The sequence below is a fragment of the Panthera leo genome, chromosome C1 (assembly GCF_018350215.1).
Source record: "Panthera leo isolate Ple1 chromosome C1, P.leo_Ple1_pat1.1, whole genome shotgun sequence".
Classification (NCBI taxonomy): Eukaryota; Metazoa; Chordata; class Mammalia; order Carnivora; family Felidae; genus Panthera; species Panthera leo.
This window is the reverse complement of record NC_056686.1, coordinates 138,072,199-138,099,013: the sequence shown is the minus strand read 5'-3', so window position 1 is coordinate 138,099,013 and position 26,815 is coordinate 138,072,199. Positions and strand designations below refer to the sequence as shown.

General features: G+C 34.4%; 1 protein-coding gene and 1 long non-coding RNA gene across 7 annotated transcripts in view; one reads left to right on the top strand and one right to left on the bottom strand.

Annotated features, from left to right (window-relative positions):
• Positions 1-14,763: 14,763 nt before the first annotated feature.
• On the bottom strand, positions 14,764-19,222 carry LOC122226103. The gene is made up of 2 exons (XR_006205471.1): positions 18,492-19,222; positions 14,764-15,130 (listed from the first exon to the last, which is right to left on the bottom strand). It is a non-coding gene; the product is annotated as an uncharacterized LOC122226103 (long non-coding RNA).
• A 188-nt stretch (positions 19,223-19,410) lies between these two features.
• The window catches only part of ORC4 (origin recognition complex subunit 4), an 81,778-nt gene continuing 74,373 nt past the window's right edge, over positions 19,411-26,815 (top strand). For 2 of the 6 annotated variants that reach the window (XM_042948732.1, XM_042948729.1), the window contains exon 1: positions 19,414-19,522. The gene's annotated coding sequence lies outside the window, so the exon portion shown is untranslated. Of the gene's footprint in view, positions 19,547-26,815 lie in introns of all 6 variants that reach the window. The other 4 variants (XM_042948731.1, XM_042948730.1, XM_042948737.1 and 1 more) reach the window with 3 other exon arrangements.

Genomic DNA, 26,815 nt, shown 5'->3' with positions numbered 1-26,815 from the left:
AGGATTAGTGTAGACAAACAGGATTTCAAACCAGTATTAATCAAAAGTATCCCAGGAAAAATTGTGTCTTTAATCTTTTAGCATCCCATTTTTCTTTTTACCCAGCAAAGTACACTGTAGCTTAGCAAATTCAAGATAATTAAAGTAAGCAACTTTCTTTACTGAGAAAAAACCCAGAATAAACCCCTGAAAAGTTATAGTGGACAAGAGCCTCAAGAACCATACAACCAACATAATGGTTTACAGGGGCACAGAACTCCCTTTTAAAAATTTTGTACAAATATGGATGTAGTGTAAAAAACTATTTAGTAAATGTTAAAGGAAAACCAAAGGAAATTTAAAGAAATTCAAATAAAGTAAAAACAAGCACAAAGAAATAAGTAAATTTAAAAAGTACAATTTCTCAAAATACATAAACTATGTTCAAGTCCAAAGTGTCTGGTTCAAATTTTTAGGTACCTTGCCTTACTTTCTTCTCTTTCAGCTTCCTGTTTTAATCCAAGTGGCAAATATAAAAAGTCCAGGAGGCAGGGGACCTCAGTCCTAGATATACCACTTGCTATATGGCCTTGGATATACCATTCACCTTTTCTAGTAACAGATTTCTATTTCTTCATCAGTAAAACTAAAACACTGAAAATTACATGCCTTTATTATTATCATCTCGAAATGTCTGTCTTACAACTCAACTTGTATCTCTATTCTCTAACTACCTGAAACACTTGTTTAGTCTTTGTAATGTGGATCACTCTTGAGCATCTTGGTCCCTGTCTTATTTATTGCTGAGTAACTAACTCATAGCAAGTAGTTAGTATTTGTAGAGCAAGTAACTGAATGAATGAATAGAATTTATGCTTCTCGATACCACTATGAAAAACCCAAGATTATTTCTTGACTCCTAGGTCTCTCTTTACCTAACTACATATATAATAAGAATCAACACAACAATCCATGTTTTCTCTCTCTTTGAGAAAAATTCCTGCTTAGAAAAATACTACTATTCCCTTGAGTTAGAATTTGATGTCCCTTAGCCACTGTTAGCCTAAAATGTCCACAATAATCTCATGTAAAGAGATTAATTCTTTTCACAAGACAGAACTTAAAAAAAAAAAGACTTAGACATAACTTGATTTTTTTAGCAGAAACATAAAAGTGGTTTAATGGCATCAGAATTTGCAAAATAAAGTAACTTGAGTTTTCGAACTAGGTTGTCAGTTGATTAGGATTCCTGAGTCTATGCCCCCGATCATCAGAATGAATATACCAAAATACCAGAGAGAGAGAGAGCAAGGGTGTGCACAAGCATTTTATAGAAGTTGTTTACAAAATATAAACATTATTTCATGTGGAAAGTAGCAAGGTCGTTGTCTTTCCTTTAATTATCTTCCTATTTTAAATACATATGAAATTGTATTTGTTTAATTTTCTATAATGAAAGTGACATTTTTGTAAAAATCCCCATAAATGTTAGCAAATTATTAGATTGGAATACTAAACTTTAAGTTTTGTTATTTTTAAAAAGAAAATCCATAATAAATTATTGTACACAATAATCCTACCTCCTAAGCAACTATGAACAATAATTACAAACTTGAAATTAGATACTATTATACTACTTGTCTAAGAAATCATTTACAATTCTCTCTCAAAGAGATGGTTCTGAGTCTTTCGGTCTTAATCTTACTATTTTCTGTATCCCAACCAGGCTGTTTATCACTTTCTTAATGCTGAATTATAAACACTACATAATATTTTAAACAACAAAAAACCAACTTTTTAGTGTTTCTCTCATGTGTCTTTACAGAAACATACTGTTCTTATAATCCTACTACTTTTCAAAAGCTAATTGTACAATAATTTACTCTTTGAAATTGGAATTACTTTTCACAGAAACGAAATATTAACAATGATGGTTAAGTTTCTAGGATGGCTTGGAAAACTATATTGAGCCCATAATATATAGTATGACACACTGACAATATGAGAAACAGGCAAGGAGTTTTTTAATTAGTTCATGGCGGGAGTTGGAGGGGGGGAAGCCATTGATACCTTTAAAAAAATACTGGATCCTTAAATATCCAAAGAGATAGCTTTAATCTAATCCCATTTATTTTTTTCTTATTTTATTTAAATTTTTACTTATTTATTTTTGAAAGAGACAGAGCAAAAGCAGGAGAGGGGCAGAAAGAGGGAGACACAGAATCTGAAGCAGCTCCAGGGTCTGAGCTATCAGCAGGGAGCCCGAGGCGGCTAGACTCAAACCCATGAACCACAAGACCATGACTTGAGCTGAAGTGGGACGCTTAACCAACTAAGCCACTCAGTCACCCCATTAATCCCATTTAAAACATTATTTTCATACAAGTTTTCAGTGAATAAAACTTAAAAGGACACATCCACGGAAACACAAGCCAATAAAATTTTTGAAGAACAGAGTAATGTAACTTTAACATTTATTTTGCCAACGAATAGGTGTGTTGTTTGAATACTTAATAAAGAGCAGACATAGCTGGATCAAAATACTGGCACATGAAATATTCTGAATTCTAATTTAGTCTTTCTACTAACTTTTCTACTGCCATGCTTTAAAAGGTATGAACTTTCCGTATGTCTCTGTTTCTTTATGGGAAACAATGGGGAGGTTTTTCCCACTATGTTTCAACAATAAGATAAAAAATTTAAAAATAATGTAAAGAATTTGGAAAATACAAAATCCTAAATAAAAGTCTGACATAGTTTTCAAGGAACTGTAAATTAAACTGAATTTGTTTTATTCTGCAAATGAAAAATTACCAAGTTAGACACTCACCATATTTAAGCCATCAGTTTTTCAATATATAATTGCTAGAACAGTTAATGTTTTTAACAGTAGTGCCAGGCATTTTTAAAGATATGTCTACATATATATGTGTGTGTGTATATATATACATATATACATATATATGTATATATATACACATATATACACACACACACACACACATATATATATACACATACATACATATACAAATGTACACACACACACACACACACGCACACACATATATATTACATACCCTGATCTTATTAAACAATCTTGAGGTGGGCATAATTATTACACCTATTTTACTAACGATGAAACTGAGGCAGATAGGAAATGGTAGAATAAGGATTTGAATCCAGACAGACTGGCTCTCGAGTCCAAGCTCTTAACTTTTTAAAAAATATTGCCTATTTTTTTTTAATTAAAAAAAAAAAAAATTTTTTTTTTTGAGAGAAAGAGAGTGCAAATAGGGGAGAGGGGCAGAGGGAGAGACAGAATCTTAAGCAGGCTCCATGCTCAATGAGAAGCCTGACATGAGGCTCGATCCCACAACCCTGGGATCATGACCTGAGTTAAAATCAAAAGTCAGATGCTCAACTGACTGAACCACACACACACCCTAATACTGCCTTAAGTTTGATGTGGAGAAACTAGACAAAGAAAAGTAACCTATTTATATATTATTTCACTTAATAAGAATTACCAAAAGCACTGCTGTAAGCTAGGAATAGAATATTTACATTAATGAAGTATGATCATTTATTCAAATTTCTCTAATACCTGAGCCCAGCAGTATTTATAGGTACCCATTTTATTAGCTGAGCGCAGGAAAGCAAAAGTAAAGAGCAGATTAGGTCCTCATGGGTAGAATTTCAGGGAAAGTTTGAAGTATTTTTAGGAGTAATGGATAAATTTATTTTTTTAAAAAGAGGAGAAAAAATTAAATTCATAATTTCACAAAGATTCTGAAATGTAGTTATTACTAATAGAAGCAAAGAAAGAAAAGGAAAGGAAATTAAATTTCAGTGAATGTCCACAACATGCTATGACTTCATATGCACTCTATTATTTAATAATCATAACTGTGTGAGAATGGAGTCACTATGCTAATTTTACAGATAATCCCCCAAGTTCAGAACCTTAACAGCTCACCAAAGGCTACATATGATACGCTCAGTATGTGGAGCCAGTGCTCAAACTGAGGACTGCTTCTGAAGCTCTAAAAGTTGCTACATATTAAAAAAAAAAAAAAAAGTATGGTTATCACTGATCATCTGTGAATACTATAGTTGTACTATAGCTTTTCAGTATATCTCAAATTCTGGAATTGTGATACCTCCAACTTTGTTCTTCTTTCTCAAGATTGTTTTAGCTATTCAGAAGTGTTTGTGTGGTTCCATACAAATTTTAGTATTATTTGTTCTAGGTTAAAAATGTTGTTGGTATTTTGATAGGGATTGAACTGAATCTGTAAATTGCTTGTGGTAGGATGGACATTTTAACAATATGATTTCTTCCAATCCCTGAGCATGGGTTTATTTTCCATTTGTTGTGTCATCTTTTTTTTTTTTTTTTTTTTTTCTTTTTAGAGGGGAGAGAGAGAAAGAGTGAATGCACGCACGCAGGACAGGGGCAGAGGAAGAGAGAATCTTAAGCAGGCTCCATACCCAGCATGGAGCCTGACACGGGGATCGATCTCACAATCATGAGATGATGATTTGAGCGGAAACCACACTTAACCCAACAGGCCACCCAGGCACCCCTGTGTCATCTTCAATTTCTTTCATCAGTGTTTTATAGTTTACAGAGTACAGGTCTTTCACCTACTTGGTTAAGTTTATCCCCAGGTATTTTATTCTTTCTGGTGTAATTGTAGATGGAACTGTTTTCTTAATTTCTCTTTCGGCTACTTCATTATTAGTATATAGAAATGTGACCATTTCCACGTATGAAACAATTAAGTCACAGGAATAATAGGTACAGAAGAGGGAATATAGTCAGTGGTATTGTAATAGTGTTGCATGGTGACAGATGGCAGTTACACTTGTGGTGAGCACAGCACAACATACAAAGTTATTGAATCAATGTTATCTACCTAAAACTAATATAATGTGTCAACTATACTCAAATAAAAAATTAAATAGTTCATTCCAAATATAAAATATACAGAGAAACATACTATTGAATATTTAATTTTAAGCATAAATTTCGTAACCTTTCTTTTCCAAAGCTACTGGTTTGTAACAGTTTAAAGTGCTATTTGTCTCACTTTTACATTCTTAGCAGACTTTTTTGTATTGGTGCTTATAAGCAGTGTATAATATGAAGAATATACTTCTGAATGTTTTTTCTGGTCGTTAAGAGGATTAAATAAGATAATGTATGTAAAACACTTAGCAAAGTGAATGGCAGAAAGTAAGCACTTGATACATGTTAGTGATTTACTACTGCAGTAAAAAATCCTACCCAGCATTCTTTAATCATAATCATATTTTTCTTTGAGAAAGAGAGTGCACATCAGGGAGGGGCAGAGCAAGAGGGAGAGAGGATCTTAAGCAGGCTACATGCCCAGCGCACAGCCTGGTGTGGGGCTTATCCTCAGAACTGTGAGTTCATGACCTGAGCCGAAATAGTCAGATGCTTAACCGAGTCACACAGGTGCCCCATAATCTTACTTTCTAAACTTAGTTTGATAAAGGAACTTTGGTGGGGCTGTGTCATACCTATTAACTTATCACAGAACTAGGGATCTCTGGAACACACTTTGATAGAAAGAAAAACAGGAAGGTGTAAATGTAAAACATAGAACATATCAATCCCTAAACAATTCCCAAGTGATTCCTCATTTCTGTTTAAAAAGTACCTTGACCCGTCAGAATTATTAAATTAATTTGGTAAACTATCTTTTCAAACACAGTAAGCTTCCCAAACACTTATGGTCTATGAATCATCAGTGGTCAGCTAGACACTGCATGAAAAATAAACCAATGTTACTGATACCGTCTCATTAAGAATGCTTTATAAATTAGTTAAAAGACAAATAAGTGAATAAATAACACAAACTCAATTCCATAGTTTTTAATTTTAGATGTTAACTTGCTTTAAAACCATGGTTTGCCATTTCTGAGAACGCCAGAAAGTGAAGTTCAAGATCACCAGATGGATGACGCACTGGCAGAATTCACCAACCAATAGTAACGTGATACAACTTGTCCCTTCAGTAAATGCTTATATATATTTACCTCATTCTTACCATTTAACACATCTTTGCAATATTTTGGTCTTATACTAACTAAAGTGACTTAATCTATTTTTATAATGTTCTTAGTATTTGGGATATTTCTTGAACTTTTAGTTATTAATTACATGGTTTCTTACTTAACACAGACAGAAACCAGTGTTCAAAGAGGCTTAAAATTTATTTTTTTATTTTTTTTTTTTTCAACGTTTATTTATTTTTGGGACAGAGAGAGACAGAGCATGAACGGGGGAGGGACAGAGAGAGAGGGAGACACAGAATCGGAAACAGGCTCCAGGCTCTGAGCCATCAGCCCAGAGCCTGACGCGGGGCTCGAACTCACGGACCGTGAGATCGTGACCTGGCTGAAGTCGGACGCTTAACCGACTGCGCCACCCAGGCGCCCCAAGAGGCTTAAAATTTAAAGATCAACATAAAGATATTTCATCAGCAATATAAATTAAATGGAAAATTACAATTAAAAATTAAATTTCTTCAACTTTGTCTTTAAAGCTACAACTTCAATTGAGATACGTCAATATATTCAAAGCTAATATTGAGGCCTGAAATAGTTAATGCAACTTAATAATTTATAATTAATTCTGACTGTACAAATTATTCTAAAAATTAGCAAAATAAAGTTGGCATTGTACTGTGATTAGTAATTCTACTTTTCTTAAGGGAATTAAAAAAAAATTTATATTCTAATAACATCAACACAAATACGCCCTAGATTTGCGACATTCTGTTTGTGAATATGATGTCTTCTACTCTGTTTGTCTTGGTTTGCTACAGATATCACATTATATGTTCAGGTGCCAGTTAAAGGTCTTCTCAAGATGTCCCACTGAATGTGTCCCTCACAATCATTTGCTATGATATCCTATATCAGCCTACTATACTTGCAGACTTTTTCTTTTTCTTCATTATTTATAACTCAATCACACCCTGGATATTCTCTTGAATACATACAAACATCAATTTTAATACCCTTTCTTCCTTTTCTTTTCTACCCTCTACCTAGTTATGTTTAGGGCATGATGTTATGTTCACTACTTTCCATTGTTATCTGTGTTAAAGAGGTTTTATAAGACCTGATCACTATAATCATAATTCCATGAGAAAAAGCATTGAGTTTTAAACTGAAATAAAAGTGAACTCTTATAAAACAACCCTTTTATATGTGGTAGTAAATTTTTGCATTGAAAATAAAGAATATTAGTCTAAATATAAATATTAATCATAAGGAAAAGAAAACATTGGCCTACATCTTGCAGTTTGGTTCCTACATTAATCCCTAGCATCACCTTTTACTATGCACTCTCTAGTTCTTGAAACTTCTGCCATTCTGACCTTCATTTAATGTTAGGTACTATGCTCCTTACCCCTCAGTACCGTTGTACATACTATTCCTTCCTTTCAGAAAACTTTTCTCTCTCTTGATCAAGTTAACTAATTTATCAAGATTTCAGTTAACTAAGCACTTCCTCCAAAAAACCAAAAACCAAAACTAACTTCCCTTGATCCCATTGATTGGTGAAATTATCCTTCTAAGAGCCTCATATTAAATCCCATGTACCTCTCTACAGCAATTGGAATAGTTCCAACCCTGCATTCATTTATACAATTATTTGATTACTATCTTTACTCTTTAGGATAAGTTCAAAAGAGCAAGACCTATGTCTATTTTTGGTCACTATTCCAGAGCACATAATTGATGTCAACATATATTGGCTGAAGAAAGACACTGGCAAGGCACTGGTAAAAAAAAAAAAAAAAAAAAAGAGAGAGAGAGAGATAAGGAATACTGAATACTTACAATGACCCCTACATAAGAGAAAAATCACTGACTTCTCAGATGAAAACAAAATACAGAGCCATATTTGATAGAACTCTTTAAAACTGACATTTTTCAGGAGAAAAAAAAAGTTCAATTTGTGATGGTACAGATAGGTGGATTGGTAACTGACATGAGGCAGCCAGATGGAAATAAATTATGCCAGATGCAAATAAAACTCAAGTAAATGGAGAAAATATAAGCTATATCTTCTTGTTATTTCTAGAATTTATATGTAAGATTTACAGTTTTAATTGTATACTAATTACTATTGATCCTAGGGACCAACTTGGGTATTAATTTTAATTATGAAAAGAAAAAGAACCTCAGCTAATATCCTTGAATAAAATTTTCCTATTTTTTTAAATTTCTTTTTAAACTTTTTTTTTAATGTTTATTTTTGAGAAAGAGCAAGCAGGGGAGGGGCAGAGAGAGAGGGGGGGGGGGTACAGAGCACCCAAAGCAGGCTCCACGCTGACAGCAGTGAGCCCGATTTGGGGCTTGAATTCACAAAACGCGAGATCATGACCTGAGGTGAAGTGGGACGCTCAACCAACTGAGCCACACAGGCGCCCTCAAATTTTCCTGTTTTAACTACACAGCATTTTATTTCAAACTCTTTCAGAATATATTTGCTTCGGGCTCCTGACAAATTTTCCAGTCATAACTATAAAGAACTATTCACTTCCTTATGTTTTATGTAAGTTATTTTTTCCCTATTTCTTTTCTGACCTGCATTCTTGGAAATGAAGTGTTAAAAACATAAATGCAAGGTATATTATTTCTAACGTCTGTCTTAATTTACCAAGTTATTTTGAATTTTAATCCTAGCTTTCAAACTACTAAAAATAAGCTCCCCTAACCCCATATCGCATTGGAAGCTTTGTCTTAACTTGAATTACTCTCCTGAGCCAACCTATGATTTCTCCTCTACCTAAACTCTGATTAACTCATGTCCTCCCAAGAAGCCCACTGTGATTAACTCTACAGAATTCTAATTGTTTCTTTACTCTGCGTATTTTCATACTCAGTTTGATGTTATTTTACAAAAGCTCCTGAAGTGTCTTTCAAGTACATATTCCAGTCACTTTAAAAAAAAAAGACTTAAAGTTAAAAACTTGTTTTATCTTTGTCTTCTATTCAAACCAGTACCTGAATACAGAAAAATTATAAAAATGTTAAGTGACTATGCCATCTGTATTTTGAATGAGGATATAATAATTTGGAGCACTGATTAAAATAATAAGAGTCTATCTTAGGTCCACCACATATTCTCTCTGATCTCAGACTGAAACTGTCTTATCATCACCACTTTATGACTGACATTCTTTACCACCAGTTCCCCAGTTGGTATTTTCCCAAGTTCATGAGAAATTCATTTAGCAATAAGAAGCAAAGTATTTTAAAGTCAGGATAGATCATATTCATTGTTCCTCCCTCAATTGACAATGCTTTTCACCCTGTTAGATAAGATTAGATCAGTCTAACAGACCTTATTCTGTATCGAGCTATGATGATTGTTAGCCAATACTCAATTCTCTTCAAGGTATTCAAGGGGATATATTCATGTGATGATTAGGGGATGGGACTGCAATTTTCCTGGGTCATTCTTTTTCTCATTCCTTTAATACATAAGTATTTCTTTCCATTATAAAATTACTACATGAATATAAACTTATTGTTAAAAATAAACCCAAGTAAAGTATGCAAAACTGTAAGAGTTCTTAATTTTCTAGCATCCCACATACTTTCTATAAACCAAGAATATAATCTGCTACATATTTTCCAAATCTTAATATATTTACATAAACATAAGGCATATATTTTATGCAATTTTTATTTTATAAATATATGTACATATGGTATAAAATATGTATTATATGCATGTAAATATAAATTCTTATATTTATTCTGTTTGGGCAATTTTTTACATAAATGGGATCATACTGTACACATCATTTTGTGCCCTGTTTTCAGTTTAGCTTATCTTAGAGATCTTTCCATATTTTTTAGCTTACAAATCCAAATTTTGCATGGCTGTTGTTAGTTCTTTTTACTTTTTTATGATTATATTTTTTACTTTAGAGATGGTGAGCATTGAGTGGAGGAGAAAGGTAGAAGGAGAGAGACAGAGAGGGGGAGGGAGAGAGAAAGCAAGAGAGAGAGAGGGAGAGAGAATCTTAAGCAGGCTCCATGCTCAGTGCAGAGCCTGATGCGGGGCTCATTCCCATGACCCCGGGATCATGACTTGAGGCAAAATCAACAGATGCTCAATCAACTAAGCCACCCAGGCTCTCTGGTTGTTGTTAGTTCTTATCCTCAAACACTCTAGGTAGTATTTTTTAACTTTCTTATAAAATTTCAAAATAAATGAATTCTTTCTTTCAGTGCCAGGAAAATGTGTAATGTAGATTTTTCCATTGTAATGTATTTTAATTAAAAGCATTATAGCAAGTATTCATTGAATTTAATATGATTTTTCATCTTTCCTAAAACGTTTAAGCCTCCTATAAACTTGTATTTTAATAAAAAATATATGTATGTACATAAAGAATGTATAAATTTAGTAATCAAGGTCTAAAATTAGTAAAAACTAAAATTTATTCTTATAAAAAGAGAAAGCAATATAACATAGCAAATTTGCCTAGTCATTACAAAATTAAACACATACACACATAATTCATTTTCTAAATCAATGAGGTAGAATGAGCAAAAACAGTGAAGCTGCTGAAGAAATGTTTTTAAAGAATTCTTAAAAGTTTTCAAAAGAAAAAAATTTAAATAGTTTACCAACATACTTAGAACATAGAAACCACAAACAGCAGAGCAGCAGACCAGAAAAACAACATAAGATTAAATTAAAATCTGTACTATGTGGGTCTAGTCTCCTCACATACACAAAACACTGTAGTAATATGACTGTTACTTTTGTTTTCTATTATGCAACATATCGCTACTTTCTTCAAACTGGAAACCTGAGTTGAATCAATTAGCTAACAAACATCTACTATCAAATTTATTAATTAAAAAAAAAACAACTAAAAACTAAACTGGCCATTTAAATAAGATATAAAATAATATAAGCTGTTTGGTTTCATTATCAAAAGAAACTGCTAAAGAAAATGTTTTACTACTGGTAGAAAATAAACTTCATCTTTAGACTTCTATGAAAGAATTAATGTTAATACCATCTAAAATGAAAAAAGTATTCACAAGGAATGGCATAATTTAGGAAGGCCTATGGCTACACAAAATCATTGCCATCATTAGTGGTGATATTTGTAGCTGGTATAAGCTTTCTGATATATAGTGAACTGAACACTGCAGCTTTAATTGAAGTTTGAATGTTATAAACAGTTAGATGTCTGGCTCTGGCCTGCATTCTAATACCATCAGCAGAACAGAGATGGGAAGTATAAACAAACCTTTTAACTAGATTACAGTCTCTAAAATGGCCAAGAAATCCTTCAGCAAAAACTCGTGTGACAAATGTAGAAGAAGGAAAATGATTTTGGAATAATGCTAAAAAATAGCCTCTATAGTTCTGTCATTACTGCAACATGTATTTGACTTTCTAAATATTTTGATGTTGCTTAATATTCATTCATTAATGATACACTTTACATTTGACTTTCCAAATAAATAAAAATCCTTTTTAACTTACATAGCTGCTGTTTTTTAGATCAGTAATCCCAAGTATGGAAAGCTATTTAAAAATCAATACGTTTCTTTTGTTGGATGTGGAATACTTCCCTCCTCCAACATTAGTGACTGTATATATACAACCAAGATTATTATTTTTAGATAGTAGTAACATTAAGATTGTATAAACTAAGTTAATTAATGGTCAACAGATCAGTAGAACATGTCTGAACTCAACGTATATAGAAAAAGATGGCTTTGGATGCAAGGATAAATCTAATTTTGCATTCAGTCAACCTGAAGAAACAAACTTCCATGAGTTAGACATTAAATTAAAAACAACAAAAAAAAAAAAAAAAGGGGGCAGCACAAGAATGTAAATTTTAACACTAGCCCCATACAGAAATTTTTCCTCTCATTGCCTGAATGTTGGTTGGTTGGCAAAGAACTCAGTGAAGCATGGATGTGCAAAAATTTTTCACCACTGCAAGGCTGGTGACTGATTTATGTAACTCATTTTAGTCCTTTAACATAATATGTTCTAATAAATTATTCAATGACACAAAATTTAATTACAAGTTCTCTAAGAAAAGGTTATATAGGTCAACTGAAATAGGACTCAAGTTAGAATTAGTCACCTACAACTTTGAATGAAGTGTATGCTTTACACCAGTATGATGTCATTAGTGATTTTATTTTCCATTATGTTCAACTACATGAGAAGATATGTCTTTAATAGATGTTAAGCCTGGTTCTCACCTTGTCTTTCTGAAAAATTCTGAGTCATTCCAACTTCTGAAACTTTACATGATATAGAAGTACCTCAAACAGAAACAATGACAAGTAAGAATCTTTACTTTTAATCTTTATATTTAGGTATTACCTTTGGGTAATATAGGTACCTTTGGGTACCTATATTTAGGTATTACCTCTTAAGAATTACCTTTGGGTTATCTAAGGAAATTACTGGAGACCAATGACTTATTCTATCTGACCAATTACTTAGATTGTTCTTAAAAACAATAAAACTAATTTGGTATAAAATTTCCTTTCTGAAGTATAATAGATAACAGAGAATAGTTCCTCAGCATTTAAAATATTTTGAAATTCTACAGGACATAATGCATTGGCATAATTGCTTATAGAATGATATCAGCAACTTATGCATATAGGATGAATGTGTATATCTACTTAGGATAAATATGAAAATTACTTGATTAGTAATTTTTACAAATTACTCTTTTCTCCTAGAAGCAAAGAATGTAAAAATCAACTCTAGTTAGCTAGATCAAAAAGTATTTTAATTCAGTAGCTGCTTTAAAGAATAATAATTTAGGAATCTGGAGAAACCAACAAGTTGTCCATTCTTATACTAAAAATATTTCTGACTTTAAATAGTACTAAAAAGAATACATTAAACTTAATTCTATATGTGTAATGTGGTAATTATGAAAATCTTTTAAGATACAGGATCCAGAAGATATGTGTATATAAACACTCAAGCATTAGACAATATAAAGTCTCCTCTATTTTGAGGTTTTCCATTATGAACATTTACATTAAAATGTTTATAGTAAATATTCACTGGGTCACAAATTGTTGGAACTTTCAAACTTCATGTAACAAAATGCTAAATGTAACTCATGCAAGAGAAAGGAAGTTCAATATGTAGAAAGCCTAAATGTAATTTTTGCCATACAAAGAGAAGATTGACTTTACGTTTACAGCTGACCCTTGAACAATGAGAGTGCTGACCTCTGCGCAGTTGAAAATCCAGTATAATTTCTATCTCCCCTAAAAGTTAACTACCAAAAGCCTACTGTTGACCAGAAGCCTTACCAATAACATAAACAGTCAATTAACACACATTTTGTATGTTACATGTATTATATATTGTATTCTTATAATAAAGCTAGAGGAAAAAAGTTAAGAAAATCATTAAGGAAGAAAAAAAATACTTACAGTGCTATAAAAAATTTGCATATAAGTGGACGAACAGTTCAAACCTGTGTTGTTCAAGGGTCAAGTGTATTTTACTTCAAGTTGCACACTGATCTGTATCTATGCTCCTTATAAAGAATTGGATTTTTTTTAATTGTTTTTGTGTCCTTGTAAACTTTTAGAAATTTTCCATCACTCCATCAATAAGCTACTGGGGCAATGATTTTACTGATGTTTACCAGAGAAATTACTGACTGATAAAAGTTACTGTGTCTGTATTTTAAATTAAAAAGTTATGAATTTACTGTGATTGAATATTTTGCTGCTATATGTAAAATGCTGTTTTGTCAGTAATAGATTTCCCCATTTATAACACGGGAACAATGTTCAAAATTCACAGGATGAGTGTTTTGTTATATTTGTCACAGTATTAGATACTTATAATAAATGGTAATTATGATTAGTACTAAAATAAAAGTTAAGAATGACTTTGAAAGAGATCAGATTGACCTTCAGGAATCTATTTACCTGCACAAAAATACTGTACCAGCAAGGGAGCCCAAGCCCCTCCTCCTTCCAAATTGTGAATCAATATTACTCTAAGAGGTACAGTTTAAGAAGGACAAAGAAAATCCAGGAAATCTCTCTCTAATCTTTAAATTACATACAAAAGCCATGATAGGAACCAAGATAGTATTCTTTGGTTTTGAAACATCCATTAACTAAGAAATTAATAACTCATTTTACTGAAGTTACAGAACATAGTAAGGATTAATAATTGCAACTAACCAATTTAGAGATAGAACTGGAAAGTTTCTAATGAGGATCTTGGAGGAATTTATCTAGCACACAATGAAAATTCCAAAACTCCTGAACAGTATATACCATAATTATTCCATGATAAATAAATTATACTGTTAGCTTAAACTATAGAAAATAACTAAATGATCAAAATGAAAATGATGTACCATGTATTCCAATGAACCATGAAAGATAACCTGGTATATGAAATGTAAGAAGAGAAGTTACTTTTGAGAAAAAAAAAGTTTAAGTTTGGAGAGTTTGGGTTTTGTTTTTTGTTTTGGAATAATTTTATAAGAGATACTTCAATAAACAATGTTGATAATCTTCAAATAAAAGTATGTATCAATAAAATACTAGTAATGATGGTCACATAGACTATTTTTATGGTCTAAAATTAGTGAATTATATACAGAATAGAAAGCCCCAGAATACAGTATTAAGTGGAAAATTTTTCATTATATATTTCTATTTTAATAAAATACAGCAAAATCCTTCTTAAACATGCATTTTTCCACCTAACAGTATCCATTTATTTAGTTAATATAAAATTTATTTAGAAACATCAAAATAAAGTTATGACCAATATACTTGTGGAATACAATTAAAATACCTCTTCACATTAAATTGTAGGGACCATCCTTGTTTCTCAGATGCCTAGCACAGTGCCTGACAGACAGTAGATGCTCAAAAGATGTTTAATGAATACCTAAGTACAATCTGTTTTGCACATACATTCAAAATCCAGACAAGTTTGCAAAGGTACATAAGTTGGACATAGGCTTTCTGGCTGACTTCATGGGGTCCCACTGATGACTAGGAGTAAATCTTCATATCCATAGAAAACTGGAAAGTTGATAAGTGTCTGGGTAAGGACCAAAAAAACAAAGTCAGGGAAACATGTCACCTAAGTAACAGTTGCTTTATAGAGCTGGTAAAAGTGGCCTAATCATTCTAGTAACCTATCGCACTAGTCTCTCAATGAAATGAAATTTAAGTGTATCTTGAATATTTGCTAGGATATTTTTAATAGGAATTTTTTGAAATCTCTCACTAAAAATAAATTACTTTTGTCAAATTGTATCCTGTACAGGATTAGAGGGAATATGTTTTTACTTTCTATGAGTACTATATTATTAACAGGATTTAATTTGGCTAATAGAAAAAGTGAGAGCTACAGTAAAAATAAAGAAAAAAAATTCATAGTAGTGGAGAAATTGTAGCAGGGAGGAGAGGAAAGGAAAAAGGAAGAAAGGAAAGGAACCCCACATATGGGAGTAAAGAAATTCAAATATGCCTAACTCTAATACCAATTACGTCAATTAATCAGTAGGGCCTACTGTGCACCGGACACTGTACCGTGAGGGATGTAAATCTTAAGATACAAATCTTTAGTCTTAAGTGGTTCACAGAGCAAGACTAGCAGGTAAATGTTTATAATACAATATGGGTCATTATTATATATATGTCTCTAATCCAAGCGTAAAAAGCATATTTACTGATTAATTAGAAGTGCAGAGAAAACATAAGCATCAAGGGAAACAAATAATTCTCAAAATAGTAACTATCCACAATGAGAGAAATCAGTACCTTTTAAATCAACAAATTATTGAATTATAAACAAGCAAAGTTTTGACTTAAAGCTATTTACCTAAATATTCTTAGGATAATACGCCTCCACATAAAATCCTTAAGTGCTATAGACAAAATTGTGAATGACAGTTTCATTTCCAACAAAGAAAATGAGGTCGTGTAGCACAGGAAATGTTAAGAGACCTAAGTTCTCTGGTCCATGCTCTGCCCACTTACAGGCCTTGGAACCTAGGTAAGTTCCACAAACTCTCTGAACTTCAGCAAAATGGAAAATGAAGAGTTGGATAAAGTGACCTCCAAGATGTCACTTAGATGAAAATTACAATCTTAAAATATGTCTTAATATTTAAAAATAAGCTAGAATAAAAAAGGTTTTTTAAACATAAATCATTATCCAACTCAGAGGAAGTCTGGAAATCTCAAATTATACAGGGTTAGCCAGGGAGTGGTGAGATAAAGGAATGTTTTCAAAAGAAAAGCAGACATAAATTAAGTAAAGGTATTATACTCAAGACTGTAAATTTTCACTCAGCTGCCGACGGGGCAACCACCATCCAATTATCTGCACAATTCGCCTTATTTAAAATTGATTTCTTCACTAAGTTCTACTTTCTCCCTCTTATGTTAAGGTTGCTGAGGTATTAGAGTGAGGACAAGAAATCCTAGGTGGACCTGGAATATTAGTATTGATGTTGGGAGAAAAACTTGAACTTGACACAGATTTCTGCTAAAATGCACCAATTACACCTTAGAGAAAGGTAAGAAATTGTTCAAATTTATAACAGAAAGGAAGGAAATAAGGCCATATTGTTTATTGCTACAGAGCTTTTTTCCTGTGTCTAAATGTCTACTCTTGTACACATTAATGAAAATTTACAGAACAAGTTTCTACATTTGCATTGCTTTTCTGCCACTAAAATATAAGCGCATTATATTTTGGCTTTGCCATAAAAAAATAAAAATTAAAAGTATTATCCTGTTTTATAATATTTATGTCAAATATCCATCTAGATTTATTTTTCTTCAGTCCTTTCTATTTGATCAAATTGCTGTTTTCATATTATCAGTCTGATCATAAAATTGCTGTTTTACAGAAGAATATTTTTTGCTGACATAAATTACGGGATCAGAGATACCAATGCAGTTACAAAAAAGGGTGTGTGTATGTGTGTGTGTGTGTGTGTGTGTGTGTGTGTGTGTCAGAGAGAGAGAGAGAGAGAGAGAGAGAGAGAGAGTATGTGTGTGTGTGTGAGAGAGAGAGAGAATATATGAATGTGTGCATCCATCTTCAAGGAAAGGATAAAGAAATGTATGTATGAAACAAAATAACACTTTCCAATGTAAGCTCTAGTAAAAGGCCTATATTGGAAACATACTTTCTAGCATTTGTGAAATAAAATACAGCACTGAAATCGAAAGCCACAGTGATTTTTATGAAGACTGTTATTCTATAAACCTAAACCTGAATTTATCTTTCAATTTATGTCTAAACTACAGTGAATATACTAACTACAACTTCATGATTTGACTCATGAAAATATATTTTTGAAATTTGTCTCCTTTCACATATAGTGAGCAATTTGGTTCAGTACCCCAAGAGATGAAAAACTCATCTCAATTTACAACAGTAAATAAATAATTCAGTTAAAATTGAAAGTGGTACCAATCCAGCAAACTATTGATGGAGAGGTTTGGCCTTCCATGAAGCCAGAACAACATAAAGTTTTCAATGGGGATTACTTGTTCAGACAAGTTACAAAGATAAGAAAAATATCCAGATTAATTACAAAATAGCTAATATTCTCATCTTGTGGAAAATATCAAGAACCTATCTAAGGAGAGACAATACTAGTGGTATTGAAACTTTAAGCATTTTAAGCTTTGAACTTTATATGCTAATATATGAAACAAACATTTAACAAAAAAGGCTGTAATACAAGTCAAAACCTAACCAAAGGCCTCTATCAACTAAAAATTTGAAATCTCCCATGCAAGTCAGACACAACAAAAAAAAAAAAAAAAAGAAAGAAAAAGAAAAAAGAAAGAAAGAAAGAAAAATTAAACCCAGAAAGCAAAAACCAATCAAGTCTGTTCCAACACTGAAGTCAATTTCCAAATCACATACAGAACCAAAAAGGGGAAAACACTCAGGTCTACAAATGGATAAGCAGTTCCAATACAATCCAGATCCCGACATTTTCCCACTCAGAAACAAATGCAGTGGAGCTTTTCCTGGGGAAAAAGGAAAAAAGCTCTCCAAATGAATTTTTTCAAGTGACATCTAGAAAGTGTGCCTCTTTCTGTCTCTTTCCCTGGCGCCTCATTGGAGGAAGGAGGGGGTTGTTTTTGTATTTTCCCCCATTGGAGCAAGACACAATCAGATGTTAGCTGGAGAAGAGAAACCACTTTTGACAACAGCAAATAAAAATAAAAGTGCCCTTCCTCCTCTGACAGGATGGGCACCCACCTCACACACCCCTCCCCACTCCAACCCCTCCTTCACTCCCCCCCCCCCCAGCACCACCCCCTCCTCACCCCGGAGCTCCACTGCGTATGTGGTTTGGTGCTACTGTTGCCCCGGAGTTAAAGTCAGAGCCAGAGGAAGGCAATGAAGCCCCCACAGACACACTTACCTTTCCTGCCCCCCACTTTTGAGTGCCTTCCCTGGAGCTGTGGAGGATGACACAAAGGGTAATAAAGGGGGGGGAGTGGAGGAGGAGGAGGCGAAGGAGGAGGAGAGCTGGGGAAGTGGCTGCTCCTGGGTGTAGTGAGATGTCTCCAGCCAGGGCCAAGCAGCAGCAGCAGTAGCAGCAGCAGCAGCAGCAGCAGCAGAGAAGGGTCTGTGTTGCTAAGAGGCTTTTGGTCTCTTTCTCTCCTCCTCTCACGGCCAAAGAGGAGGAGGGTGGAGGGGGCTCGGGAGGGAGGCTAGTGGAGGGGTGAGGGGGTAGGAGTCGTGGATGGGGGTTTTCGAAGAAGAAGAAACTCCTTCTTCTTCTCTCTCAGGCTCAATCCCCCTCTCAGGTCTCAGGGCTGGAGGGTGGGGGAAGGAACTCAGCCGCCTTCCCCCCACCCCCCTCAATTCAAGGTTGAAGTGGGGTAAAATTAGTGTCCTGTCCCTTTAAAAATAGAAATAAAAGGTGCCCCCCCTCTGCCACTGCCTCTCTCTTCATCATCAGCTGCTGCTGCTGCTGGGGTCTCTCTGCTGGGGGGGGGAGGGGGGGTTCGGGTAGAAGAGACGGGAGGCACTCACTGCGCATGTCTCTCTCTGACGGGAGGCTGGTTGGTTGAAGGCAAGAGGAGGGGGAGGGGAGGAAATGATCTGGTTTCCCAGAAGGCTCCGAGGCACTTGCGACCCGGAAGACATTGTAGCAGGGGGTAGAGGGGCGGGGGCGGGGAGTAGGAGGAAGTCGCTACTCTTTAACAACCCCCTGACCCCTCCTACCTCCTAAGGGAAAGTGGAGGAACGGAAGTGGGCGTGGACGGAGACTAATGTAGGTCACGTGTTTGGGCGGGAGTGGGGCGGGGTGGGAGACGCGCTGCGTGCGCGGGGAATGCCGGGAGTATTGGTGTACCGTTGGCAGCGGCAGGTGAAGCTGAGCTGACTACGCGGTCAGGGGCGCTTGTGAAGCGGTTCCTGTGGTGGCTAGATTGCTGCTCTGCCCTGGTAAGGGCGACTTTTCTGTGAGAGGTAATATGGGCTAGGCTGGCCTCGAAACGAAGGCCTAAGGTCGCCAGTGTTGAAAGGCGAATCGAAAAGAATGAGGACGGAAGGTTGTGGAGACTCAGAATGCGGGAAGGCGGCAGGCTTGTCTAGGCCAGGCAGGCCAGAAATCTGGAAGGCCACTTCTGTCTCGTGGCTTTCTTGTGAGGCTGCCTACGAATCTCTGAAGCTTGTAGGGATTCCTCATGGAACTAGGTCTCTGGCTGGGTATTGACTACACCCGATGGTGGTTGTAAGGAATGTGATGATATTGCTGTCAGAGAGAAATGGAATCTTTGGAGCCTATGCAGATGACTGTTGACTGCTTCAGAGCAGGGGAAGAGAGAAGCGCCATGTGTGAATTTTGACAACTCTGGCATTAGATGCATTGCTTGTATTAGGTATTATGACCATTATTCCTTACTTCGCTACCCTCCTTGGAATTCTGGAGTGGTTTTTGGGGAGGGAGCAAGCTTGGGAAGTCTTGAATGGAATTTCCTCTCTATAGCTTGGCGTTGTTGCTGCAACAAAACGCTTAAGCTTGCTCTCAGAAAGCGATATGGGATTGTGTAGTCCTCGATATGGAGGAATGTTACGGTTGATAGAGAAGAGACATCACAAATTTTTCCTTTTCTATGGTGTAGATAAGAGATTTTTAAATGAATATTTTGCTTTAAGTTTTTTTGGTTACTAGTCTCGGATTTAGATCCTTTGGTTTCTCAATTAAATGCTACCTATTTTTGCTGGAAATGTTTCCCTCATAAGATAATAATTCAGACTATTAAAGGATTCGTGTATTTACATCAGTAAGGCTTTTTTTCAGTAAAGTCACCATTTTTCACATCATTTCATAAATCTTAACTAGAACCATTTCAATCTTTAATTTCTTTTCTAAAAGTACTTTGAAAGATTATCATTCTGTATAGTTTCTTTTAAGGCCAATAATCTAAAATTCCTCATGTTTGTTCCTCATACAGGTATTTAATTCTGTAATAATTATTCTTTAGGATACACTATCAATTAAAGTTGTGTTACTTGTTTTCTACATTTTACTTACGCTTTGGCAATTAACCCTATTTATGCATCATTGCCTAGTACTTAACTGCTTTCTTTGTGTGCAGTAATCTTGTCGAGTGGAATCGAAACTAGAGTCCTGTGCCTTAAAGTGTTGTTTATATTGTAACCAAATATATATCATTTTATAAAAGAAAAAAAGTCACATCAAAGTAATATAAGTGCTTTAGGTAACAAATTTTAATTTCTTATGTTAAAATACTAAATATGCAAAAAAATGCACAGATCATAAGTATACAATACAATGAGTAATTATTAAGTGAACACTGAGTGATCACTACCACAGTCAAGAACTAGAACGTTCCTAGTACTGGAGACCTACTCCTCCCCCCATCAATTCCTGAATATTCCTCCTGCCTCACTACTACAAGAGGTTAACAGCAACCGGATTTTTATGGTAATTATTTTCTACATTTATTTCAAGTATTTTTTAACCACCAGTGTTGGCATTACTACCCGATTCAGATGAATTTTATCTGTATTTTACCTGTATGTAAAAGAGTTACACATTATGTGTTATTTTCCTCACGTGTCCCCAATATTTAACCCAATTAGTACATTTAGCTATTGTTCATGTTTTTTCATTTTATATGGTAATGTCTATAGTGTGATGTAGTCTTTTTCTGAATAAACCACAATTAATGTAACTCATCTAATATTAATAAGCATTTGGATTGTGTCCAGTTTTTAGCAGTTACGAGCAATGCTACTGTGAATGTTCTTGTGCATGTATTTTTCCACGCATAGCATGCATTTTTGTAGAATGGAGATTATGCCAAACTTTTCCAAAATAGATCAACTTAAACTCCCACCAGCAGTATATGGTAGATGCTTTTTTTCTACAGTCTCACCAACAGTTGATGTTTTTTGTTGATGCCAACATGATGAGTGTGGCTTTATGTTTTCACAGTTCCCTGGTTATTAATGACTTTGAGCAATTTGTAAAATATTTGTAGGCTGTTTGGATTTCTTATTTGAATTGTCACAATGTTTCTATTGGGTAGTCTGTGTTTTACTTAAATATTTGACTAGTATCGCAAATATCTTCTCTGTAATTGGAGCATTTCTCGCTTCCTGGATGATTTTTATCTTCATTTCATTCCTTACTGGTTTATATGCTAATTCCTATTGTTTTAAATTTATTTGTAATTTTAACTCGAAGAAGTTCTATACTTGTGCTACCCAATACTGTAGCCAGCTTGTGGCTGGCTATGGACCACTTGAAATCTGGCTAAAAGTGTTACTGAGGAACTGAATTTTTAGTTTTATGAAGTGTTAATTTAAATTTGAAAATTGATACTTGATTCAGTTGTTGAAAAATGCTTAAGTATGTTTGGAACAACTTGGGTATGTAAATGAATTTTCTCAACTGTTTTTGCATCTCTGAATTCTCTTTGAGGATCTTTTTCCTTTTGCTTTTAGTACACTGTTTAGAATCTTTTTTTTTTTTTTTTTTAATTTATATTTTGAGAGTCAGAGACAGAGGGTGAACTGGGGGGTGGGAGTGGGGGCAGCAAGAGCTACAGAGACGCAGAATCCTAAGCAGGCTCCAGGCTTGGGGCTGTCAGCACAGAGCATGACACAGGGCTCGAACTCACAGACCACGACATCATGACCTGAGCCAAAGTCTGACGCTTAACCCACTGAACCATCCAGAGCCCCTAGAATATTTTTTTTTTTTTTTCAACGTTTTTTTATTTATTTGTGGGACAGAGAGAGACAGAGCATGAACGGGGGAGGGACAGAGAGAGAGGGAGACACAGAATCGGAAACAGGCTCCAGGCTCTGAGCCATCAGCCCAGAGCCTGACGCGGGGCTCGAACTCACGGACCGTGAGATCGTGACCTGGCTGAAGTCGGACGCTTACCCGACTGCGCCACCCAGGCGCCCCTAGAATATTTTTAATTCAGGTGTACTGATGGCCAATTACCTTAATTTTTTTTGCTTACCTTCCAAGTGTCTTTTTTCACCTTCAATCTTGAAGAAAGTTTTGGGTCTTTTAAACTGTAGGATTGTGGTGGTTTTTCAGAATCTTGAAGATAATGTTCCATTGTGGGTTTTTGTTTTTGCCTTTTTTTTTTTTTTTTTTTTTTTTTTTTGATTATTGATTTTGAGAAGTCACCTGTCAGTCTAATACTGGCTGATTTGAAAGAAATCTTTAAAGAATGTTTCTTTGTCTTAAGTTTTCTTCTATTTCTTTATGGCATTTTGTGTAGAATTTTTTTTTTCCTGTTTTGAATTAATTGAAATTCTTGAATCTGTGGATCAGTGTCTTTTTAAGAAGTAAATCACCTGTATCTATTCTTACTGTTTCTAGCTACTTACTAAAAATTACTGTGGCTTTTATTGGCACAGTATTCATAATTGTTGTTTGTGACCAGTAATTCCAATTTCTTAATTTGTAATGGGTCTGTTTTTGCTGGTTCATGATTTTTCTTGGTTTCATGGTTTTTCATGTGTGCCTGTGTGCCAGTTGTTGGATTTGAAAAATTATAAGAATATGTGAGTCCTAGGATAATGATATCTTTTTCAAGAAGCCATGTTTTCCTTGGAAAGGTAACAGGCACACTACCAGTCCCAAGTCACTTAGTTCATATTCAGGACTTCAGAGTACTTCTGTTTTACACTTAACTTTAAGTAGGACTTAAGTCATGAGTTCTACAAGTTCCATTTTACTTCCAGTTCTTCCTAATCCAATGATGTTCCTTAAGATCTCAACTTTAATTTGAGTGATGATTTATTTGCATCTGGGTTTGGTGGATCTTGTGCTTCGATTTTTTTCTTCATACCCCAACAGAGCTACCAGTAGTTCAGCCTTTCTTCTTGTTGCTCAGTCTTTTCTTCTGGATAAGTACAAGTCTTCAGGAAAAAGTGACTGACTGTGGTGTTTATTTTTCTGATTTATCCTCCTGTATTTTGGCATGTAATTTCATACTGCTTTGTTTCTTTGGTTTTTATTGTGAAGGTTTTTTGTTGGTTTTAATAGGATTGATCTGATCTGCCATTACCATATATGGAACCCTTAACCTCTTTTCTATTTTTGAGATTTGATTTCAAGATCTTTCTACTTCCAGCCAAAATTGTGTGTTTTAACTTGTCATACATTAGTTTAAAATTTTTCAATCAAATTGGCCTCAACAGCATAAGATGCCAAGGTAATTAAAATTTAGAAAATATTTTCAAATATATTTTTTTAAGTATTAAGTTTCAAATGTAAACGAACATGCACTTGAAATATTAACTATTTGTACATGGCTTATTAAAAAAAAAAAAAAAGCTTAATTTATTTATCACAGGTTCAGTTCTCCAGAATGTGGCCCACCAGAATTGCACCATGGTGGGTTGAAATGGTTGGGCCTTTATCTCCACACCTTGCTAGGCCCCAGGGAGGATGTGATGTTGGAAAAAGTGGCTGTTAAAGCCTTTACTTCCCCCTCGCTAGGGGCAAAAACTTTTAAAGCTTTTTTTTGGCTAATTCTTTTGATATTTAACTCTGTATTTACAAATAACATCTTATATGCTGCCACTTGATTTTTCCATGTTAGGCATTATCCGTTGACTTCCACAGTGAGCGATGTAAATTTGGTTTTTTCCCACAAATACCCAAGCCCTGCGCCCCCCATCATTTCACTGATATCTTAGTTTTTGGTAAATAACCATCCTATGTCTGTGTAGTTTCTCAATATTTATCATTAATTCAGCCCCGAACAATCTGCTTGCTTATTGTCAGCACATCTGCATAGGTTCAGAAGTATCAATTTATTTATTTATTTATTTTTTAATCAGTTTAACTATCGCTGAGAAATTTCTCCTAGAACATTCTTATTTCCAGTTTAGGCTGGCTCCTTGATGTGGTTACCCCTCATGTAACCTCTCTCTATTCTGTGATGGATCCTCTGTTTCCTGTATCCCAAGTAATTCTCCGTTTTGTGTTAATTTTTGCATCTCTGAGTTTTCTTTGAGGATCTGTTTTCTTTTGCTTAAGTACATGCTTCAGAATTTCTTTAACGTAGGTTATCATCATTAAAAGATTAATGGTTATCCATTAAGGTTAATGATTATCCTCATATTATTTGGTCACAATCTCCAGTAGCTATCTGAGAGGCGAATGGTCTGAGGCGTTATGTTCTGTATGTAAATATTTTTAGATTACCCTAACTTAGTTTGGATGTAGGATTTTAAGTTGGAAATGTTTTTCTTCAGAATTGCAAAGGAATTCTTAGTGTCTGATATAAAATCTGAAGCCATTCTTATTTTCAACACTTTGCATTTCACTCTTTTCTTCTTTATGGAAGCTTCTGCACCCTATTTTTGTTTGAAGCTTAAAGAATGTTCTTTGTTGTTCCCAGTGTTCTGAAATGTCACAGTGTTTGTTGTGAGGTGACTTTGCTGTGCATTTCATGGGTTCTTTCTGTCTGGCAACTTGTTTTCCTTACCTCTGAGAAAGTTTCTGATACTTGTCCTGTAATATCCTTACCTCTATTTTTGGTTCTGAAGCTGCAATTAGATATTACACTCTTAGAGCTGTTTCTTTTCTCCCATTTTTAAAATCATCTTCCAGTCTTGCTTTACAGTTTTTTGGAAACTTGCTTGATTTTTTAAACATTTGAGACTTTAATTTTTGTTGTTATATTTTTAATTTCCAATACCTTTTTTGATCTCTGCATTTTTAAAATGGCATCCTGATATTTTTTCTCTTTATGGATTTAATTGAAGTTTTGAATGTTTAATTGAGTTAAGCATTTAATTTAATGTTTTGAAGTTTATTTCTCCCTACTTACTTGGTTTTCTCTAAGTTTTTCTTTCTGTTAGGATGTTTCAGAGGCTTTCATCTTAGAAGTTTTCCTCAGCTGTCTTGTGATTCTTGGTTGTGTGTTCAAATTTATGTAAAGGGCATCAGGAAGCTATTTCAGGCTGTGTGAATTTGGCTGAGGCTTGCTAGTTATTAATGGTTCTCACTGGAAGGATTTGTCTGGAGCATATTTGTGGGGGGATCACCAACATCAACTTTTTATTCATTTGAAAGTCTTTTCTCTTGGGCTAATAAGAACCCAATGAGTAGAATTTTCTAATCTTTTGCCTCTAATCTTTTGCCTTTTCCTGTCAGTGGTTCTCAGCTGTGACAATATGACTCCCAGAAGACATTTGGCAATGTCCAGAGACATATTTGGTTATCAAGAGTTGCAATTGAAAACTGGTGGATAGATGCTGCAGATGCTGTTGAACATCCTATAATGCATAAGACAGCCACTCACAGCAAAGCATTAGTTCGAAATGTCATTAGTGCCTATTATGAGAAACCCTGTTCACAGAAGGCATAAGCCTGATTGCCAGGGATTTGAGAACCAGCTGAAAACAGCACAAGAATCACAACATTTGATTTTTTTTATATGATATCCTCACCTTCTGTTGTGTCTGGTATCTCCCAATGTAAAGTCCTTTTCTTACTCTCTGTAGAATCTCTTGTCTTCTGATGGAGTGGGATAGAGGCTTCCATTTTAATTTTAACTGTTTTAGGAATGTAGATTTTTGAGAGATGGCTTTGTAAATGAATTCTATTGCAAATTAAAATACTGATTATTAAGTGACCTTGTTATGTGTTTATTCTATTTGAACCGGATTGGCTGATGAGACTGTGTTTTATGAAGTGCTTAAATGAGAAAATAAGCTGCAAGTTGAAGATTATAAACTAGGAAATGGGTGAAGTCTGGAACTGACAATTGTTCCTCATCCTTCTATTTCAGTTTTATTACCCCATTTCACTCCAGATTTTTCCCAGGTGCTTATCTTCAAAGAAGCATCTTTTGGGGTTGCTAGTTTTTCCTGATTTCTTCTTCCCCTTAATAGTATATTCTTTTCCCAATGTCCCTTCTTATCCCAATGTCCCTTAAAAACACAATAAAATCTTAGATATTTTACTTCTTCCTTGAATGATGTGACAGATTACTATGAAGTTTTGACCAAAAGATTGAGATCAGATTTGACAAGATTAAAGGTCTAAGTATGTTAGCTTTTCTTTTGGTGTGCCTACACATTCTCACTTTCTCGCATCTTGCCACCATTGTAAAAATAGACATTTTTTAATATAGATGACCCAGAAATGTCACCTTATATTGTTTTCTTAAAGTAATCACTTCTAGGCTTGTGTATGTTTTAGTCAACTTACTTTACAATGAGTAAAAA